The sequence below is a fragment of the Triticum aestivum genome, chromosome 2A (genome assembly GCF_018294505.1).
Source record: "Triticum aestivum cultivar Chinese Spring chromosome 2A, IWGSC CS RefSeq v2.1, whole genome shotgun sequence".
Taxonomy (NCBI): domain Eukaryota; kingdom Viridiplantae; phylum Streptophyta; class Magnoliopsida; order Poales; family Poaceae; genus Triticum; species Triticum aestivum.
This window is the reverse complement of record NC_057797.1, coordinates 730,301,362-730,308,329: the sequence shown is the minus strand read 5'-3', so window position 1 is coordinate 730,308,329 and position 6,968 is coordinate 730,301,362. Positions and strand designations below refer to the sequence as shown.

Sequence of the window (6,968 nt, the reverse complement as noted above, 5' to 3'; positions counted from 1 at the left end):
CAAACCCTTCAAGATTCCCTGCTACGCCAGAATATCCTTGACTCTTGTGTGCCATAGACCGAAGTTACCCGTGCCATCGAATTTCTCCAAATCAAACCTGGTGAATCCCGGTGCCACGCCGAGCCGCGATCTAACCGACCTGTTGTCGCCGGTCTTACCGCCCTTTTCCTCTCCTACTTCCTCACGAAAAAGATCACTGATCCCGTATTCCTCGTCTGAAGCCACGCCGCAGTCCGCGGTCTACCAAGAAATCTGACCTGCACAACCTTCTTGTCCGCCCTTTCAGAAAATCACCGTGAAGCCTTGCCGCCGACGCGCAGATGAACTTGCCCTCCGCCGACACCTACTGCTCCACCTTTTCCTGAACCTGACTATTTTCTGTGCCTCTGCTGCCTCGCGTCGCCGGCCTTTTATTACTGCTGAAACAACCCACGGCCTTACCTTTTCCTTCCCTGACACGGAAATCAAAATCACAGACCGCGCAGATATATCCAATCCAATACAGTACCAATCTCCAACGGACCAAACATGCATGCACACGGCTCCTTAAATCACAAATTAGCAGGCCTGTCCCCTGGACCCAAAACGCACACGCACGCATGTATCATCAGATAGGTTCACCGCATGTATGTTAGTCCCCTTGACTCCTACCACAATACAATTTTTCTATCCTTGTGCACCGCACTCCGTCCGAGAAACCTACTGCTTTGGCCTTCCTTTGTCTTGCATGTCACGCCGCTGCCGAGACCGATTGCCACACGCCTCCGAGGCTCCGAGCGGCCGTCTCGTGCAACGCCAGGTAGCGAAGCCTGTCCAACCTTTCCTCTGTCCGCGTCCCTCGGAAAAACTCGCCGTTGATCTCGACGACAACTTCTGCCATGTCTCTTTTCTTGGTTCTCGCCAGCTATCTGTAACAGCCTTGTCGCACGTACTCATCTGACGTCAACCCTGCCGAAACAGTCGCCACCTCGCGCATCATCCGTGCACGAGCCGTGCCGTACCCTGGCCATCTACGTCGCCAACACAATCCGTCTGTAGTGCCGCGCCGCCGCCCTTGTACAACACCGAGCGCATCATCTCGATGCTCTCACACTCCGATCTATCCGGCCGTCCCCCACGTCTTGTCGCCGGTCTGATCACGAGCCGAATCCGTCGCCTCCGCAACGTCTTCAACAGCCACTACGCCGGTCCGATCACCACGTCTAGCCGATCCTTACCGGCCGCAGCCCATCGAACGGTCTAGGCCTTCTACCCGAAGTGTCCGACACCACCGACCGCCTCCGCAATCGCCGCCATGCTCCACCTTGGCCTCGTCTGATACGAATATGATCCCTCGTCTGATCCTCCGCACTGTTTGCGCTGCGCGATAGATACGTGCGTACGTATATCCTTGATGGAGTTGTAGCTTTCCGTCATTATCCAGGCCACGTACGTACGCGTCCACTGATGCTAAACACGCAGTGGCATTTTGTACCGCTAGCGTTGATCGACTCCACTGGCATTCCCCACCCTAGTCCGGCCATGCTATCTGTTAACTGTCCATGAAACGCAAGAGCGACGTATATGATGGCCGGACCGCCAGTGGCTGCCAGGCCAAACGTGCCGGCGGTAGCGGATGGAGACGCTCTCGCCTCGTCGCGCCGTAGCCGGTGAAGCGCTCGCCGGCGCCCGCACCGACCGACCGCACACTGCGCGACCCGCGAGACACCAAAAGATTCAATAATAATATGGCGCCGCGGAACACCCCGGCACATTGTCGACGAATCGAGCAAGCGTGCGTGGTTGAGCCGTCGCCGTCGCCGTCGCCGTTGCGGGATGCCGCCGTCGTGCCCCAGCCCCACCCATGTGCCGGGCGGGGCTGGATGTGCCGCCGCTAGCGGTGGTGGGCTGCGGCCATGACGCGAAGCGTCTCAGGCGGCGGAGGGCGATGCGGCAGATCCCTCCGCCCACGGGCTTTGGTCGTGTCAGGGTCAGACCTGTCCTAGGCAGCATGATTAGAGATGCAATTTGTGCGTGTCAAGTGACATGATTAGCGAAGAAAACGATCGGCGGGGCAAGCCAACGGTCGCTTTCGCACCGTGCACCGGATCGTACCCACCTCCATGTCACCGATACTGCGTACCACCACAACAGAGGAAAAGTTCACTTGCATCACTGAACCCGCAGCCACTGTATTTGGTACCGTATGCGAATAGCGGCAAGAGATCATCGATTCAACAGCTTGGTGCGTGCGTGGACGCGTCGATCGGGACAACATCTCTCAAGTTCCCGGCCACGGACGTACGTACGTGCGTTTGAACTTCGAGACGTGCCTCGCGGAGTGACTTGAGTACAGCAGTGGTACTACGATACGAGAGGCACTCCGTACCACATTCCATTCTTGCTCGGGCCCGGGACGATCATTTCCACCGGTTGGTTGGTGCGCCGATAAACAATGTTTGGATCGAGCCAAAAGAAGAAGAAGAAGACTTCCCTTGATTTCGGTGCAGCTTTTTTCTTTTTTTTTTTGAGGGAGATTTCGGTGCAGCTGGACGCACACCGATCGGAAGAAAGCGACTGACCAGCTCAGCTCAGCCCAGCCCACGGTTCAGGAGCCCCTCCAGATCTTTTCCGGTCGCCCCTGCCCGGAGTTCCCGCGGGCTAGCCACATGCGTGTGCATGCGGCCATGCATGCGGCGGCGAAACGCACGGCCGTCAAAGCTGGAACGTGCGATCATAATTCCAGGAGGACTACTGCTCTGCGTGTGCATGTGCCGAGCCATGACACTGTCTGCACCAGTTTCGTCAGTTTTTCCGTTTCTTCTTTCGACTTTCGACGTGCTTGCTGTAAACGTATGGGTACGCCTCCTTGTTTTGTTCTACAGATATACTAGATAGATGGTGCTCAAGTCGTCAACTACTACACGGCGTACGAACCTAAAAAATTGCACGTAGATTTGCCTTTTCAGGCTTAATTTCTATCTGGTTTATGTCTGCAAGGTGATTGCAAGGGGCTGACTGAAGCAAACTGGACGAGTGAATATTTCCTTCTTCTTTTTTCTAGTTTTCCACGTTTAGCAATCCCATGATAGGCTGCTGCTGTGCCTGCACGGTTGTTAAGGCCCGGAGTGATGATCAGTTGATCACATGATGGCTCTGTTTCTTTTGCACTTCCTAACTAACTGCCTAGCGTCCTTATAAACATTACTTAGTCCCTTTATTCATTTTTATAAGACGTTGAAGACATATCAGATAACATGCAAGGCAGCCCATTTTCAGTTGTATGAAACGACTGATAAAAGTGAACGGAGTGAGTAACTTTTTTCTCTAAGCATAGCACAGTCGAAGTCGCTCACATTTTTCTTAAGGAGGCCCCGGTCTTTGCATCTGGACAATGCATGGAGCCATTTTATTAATTATTCATAAAGACCACATAAACTAATACATCAGTAAGCCTAAAGCCACTATCTTGGCAGCACACCTGTCTCTACTCCTATCCCCTTAATGAAGGGATGTGCAATGTCCGAGCCGAATACCAAATAGACGCCTTGTAGTCGACGGAAATGACTCCTCGCACAATATTGTCAACCATGTGATCACGATGAGTGGTGCACAGCCAGCGAACAAAGGACCACAACGTGTAATGGAGAGGAACATATTACTACAGAGCAGTGAGAAGAGAACAACCTCTGACTACTAAAGTAGGTGTGTATTTTCACTACCTTGACTTTCCAATATTGATAGGTCGGGAAGGGTTTTGACTTTTGACCGGCTAGTTAGATTGCCCCATTACATGTGTGTTACGCTAGAAAGTTCTTTAATCATGTGTCTGTTCCCGAGCGATGCTCGTGCAAGCTTTTCCAGTGAATGCCACAAACAAAGGACCAATAATACCTAGCAATATGAATCAGTTACTTACCCGAAACTCTAGATAGGTTGGTGTTGTTTGGGGGCATGTAGTCATGTTTCAGATGATCAAATCCTTTTGTTCTGTATTAGGAGTACAAACTTGATGATATCCGTGGATTTATCTCCGATTTTTATCAATGCGAGTGTGTTCAGAATGCTCGCTCTTGTGTGATTTACATGGTTGGTAGGAGTTCGGACGCTTTCTTAAAATGATTTTCACTCGTAAATTTCCTTCTTCTTTTCCCCGGTGGCATAGAAAAGCACCCCTGTATACTTGTGAAAGCCTAGTAGTACAAAATGGTGGCTGTAGTTTAGTGGTGAGAATTCCACGTTGTGGCCGTGGAGACCTGGGCTCGAATCCCAGCAGCCACATTATTTCTTTTCTTGTTTTATCCATTCAAGAAAAAAGAAAAGAACTTTTCTTGTTGCGATTCAGAAAAGCAAAAGAACTACCAATGTCCAACAACCTCTGGTGTTTTGTCTGATTTATAAATGACACCTGACCTACTGCAGGAGATGCCCAAAACAGGAAGAATCAAAATTTGACGTGTGTGCCACCTAGCAGACATTACCTGACTAAGCCCAGTAGCACAAAATGGTAGGAGTACTTGTCACGTCCAGTTCTTCATTTTTTGCGTCTAGTCTGAAGGATCCTTTTCTCTAATCAGGCCAGTGACTCAGCGAACATTGCTGGGTATAGATCAAACAAAAGGAGATATATTTTGCCGGCACATAATCCCTATTCTAACATATAATCTGGTTTACAGTACCAGTAGTTAGCGTATGCTTCCAAACTTGATTTTCTGATAATATTGTCCATGGATCTGACATAAAGCACCGAAAGAATAAGAAGAGGGACAAAGAATCGGGAGTGCGTACACCAAAAGTGGGAAGATGCCTTTTTTTTCTAGTTGTACCAGCACAGCTGCGTAAAACGAGATAGGAACAAAAACAAATGTAATTTCATTGATTCAAAAGATAGAACGTTACTTTTGATTATGTTTTTGAACATGCCTTGCATTAGATAGTAATTGTCCCGTCTCAAAATATATGATCATTTTGACACAATGGTTATATAGAAAATAATCTTACATTCTAGAACGGAGGGAGTACGTACTTTCTATTCTAATGCGTACCGATGCATACGCAGAGTTCCTGCTTTAGGAGTCAGGACAGAGTGTCACTTGTCTAGGTGCACTTCTCGCTGTATTGCATTTCGAGCTTCGCCTCTGGACCCAATATCTAAACGATTAGTTTTGACACGTAGCAACGTAGTACGAGTTCGTCCTTGTGTAATGCCAGATTGCCGCTAATGATAAGTAAATAGGCGGTTTTCCGATTAAATTAATCCATGAATAAATCATAAGCATGACATTGACAGCATTGATAACACACTGGTTACGATCTAACAGAGTATGTACTACGCATATAGTAGAAACATCTACGCATATTGCTAGTACTGCTACAACAGAAAGAAACATGAGAGGGATAAACGATGTATACCCTTCAATCGGCCATGCGGCGGCGGTGGCGGTGGCAGTAGCCGCGGCATCCTCGGCGGCCTTCTTGTCGGCTTCGGCCTTCTCAGCGGCGGCACGGTCGGCGTCGGTCGACATGGTGATGACGAAGGTGATGTGGACGTAAATGAACAGAAGCGAGCAGTCGCGTAGTCGCTACCCAAAAATCTAATTGCCCCTCTCCCGTACAGGATCCGGAGAGGCGGGGTTCCGGAGGCCTGCTGTCCCGTCAACCGTGTACGCGGTGAATGGGACGGAGTCGCCGACGGCAGCAGAGGGTTTGCAGCGCCCTGCGCGTGAAGAGATGTGGGCTGAACCCATGTCCAAGTCGGTAGCCCACGATCCGAAGTCTCAGATCGTGGCCCCACCTGTCAAAGACTCTCCGTTCCTGACCGGCAAAAAGAAGCGCATATGAGTGAGTTCGGCTCGGCGAGTGGAGGAGGAGGAGTGCGCGAGGGCCTCATCTCTTCTCAAGCTCCAATGGCATGAGAAAGAGAATCCCTTATAAACCACTCCAACTCTCCTTTCACTTCCGTGATGGGACTAAACTTCCCACCACCTTGTCATGCCACCTACATGGGCCCTTAGAGATCAAATCTGAAATTATCATACGGGCTCTAGACCCATCTCATATTTCAACAGCTAATATATGTTTCATCTGCTAACTCATCAACTTGTTTTGTTGCCACGGGGGTGCATGTGGTCGGATAATCGTAGCAAAGTTTATCATTTCTTGTGAATATGCATCCCGTACCATGGTACAAGTGTGCCACATCGGGCAAGATGGTCCTGAGATGGCATGCACCAAATAAAACGTTAACAACATGTTAGGAATTCCTGTCATTTTCTGTGATTGCAAGTTTTTGTCTAGAGATGAGGCAAAAATATATCCTTTGGTTCGTTAATTAAGAAGAGACTTGGCATGTTCCGCAGGCTCCTCCTACCCAGCCGCCACCTCCAACGTAGCCAGCCGCCGCCTCCCCAAAACTAGGGTTCTTTGCCTCCCACCGGCGCCGGTGCCGGTCCGTCCCGTCTCCGGTGGCCTTAGGGCCATGGAGGCGGAGTGGATCTCGGCCCTTGCCGGTGGGAGGGTTCCGTTTTCATATATTTTTTTGAGCTTTGTTAGGGTTTATGTCCTGTTCAGGAAGGCGAGACAGCGGCGGCTCCCTGAAGATGGAATAAAGGTCTTCCCGGCTAGTCCCCATTTCGGTGATGTGTGTAGCATCATCGGTGGGCGTGTGGAGGTGTGTCTCCGGCGGATCTGTCTTTGGTGGATTTGCTCGGATCTGTTCGTCGTTCGTCTTCGTTCGTGTGTCTTCAGGTTGGATCCTTTTGATCTACACTCTTCATCTGCGGCGGTTGCTGTTCTGGTGCGTTGGTTCCATGGGGCCTTAGCACGACGACTTCCCGACTGTCTACTACAACAATGTTTGCCCGGCTCTGTCGAGGGAGGGGCGATGACAGCGGCGCGCCTTCGACTCGCTTCAGTGCTTGTAGTCGTTGCTAGGTGGTCTACGGTTCTGGATGTAATTTTTATTATTTCTAGTGTCCGTTGTACTACCA

The 6,968-nt window shown here is 50.4% G+C and overlaps 1 non-coding gene across 1 annotated transcript; it reads left to right on the top strand.

Moving 5' to 3' along the window:
- Positions 1-4,188: 4,188 nt before the first annotated feature.
- On the top strand, positions 4,189-4,260 carry TRNAH-GUG (transfer RNA histidin (anticodon GUG)). The gene has a single exon. It is a non-coding gene; the product is annotated as a tRNA-His (tRNA).
- Positions 4,261-6,968: the final 2,708 nt, after the last annotated feature.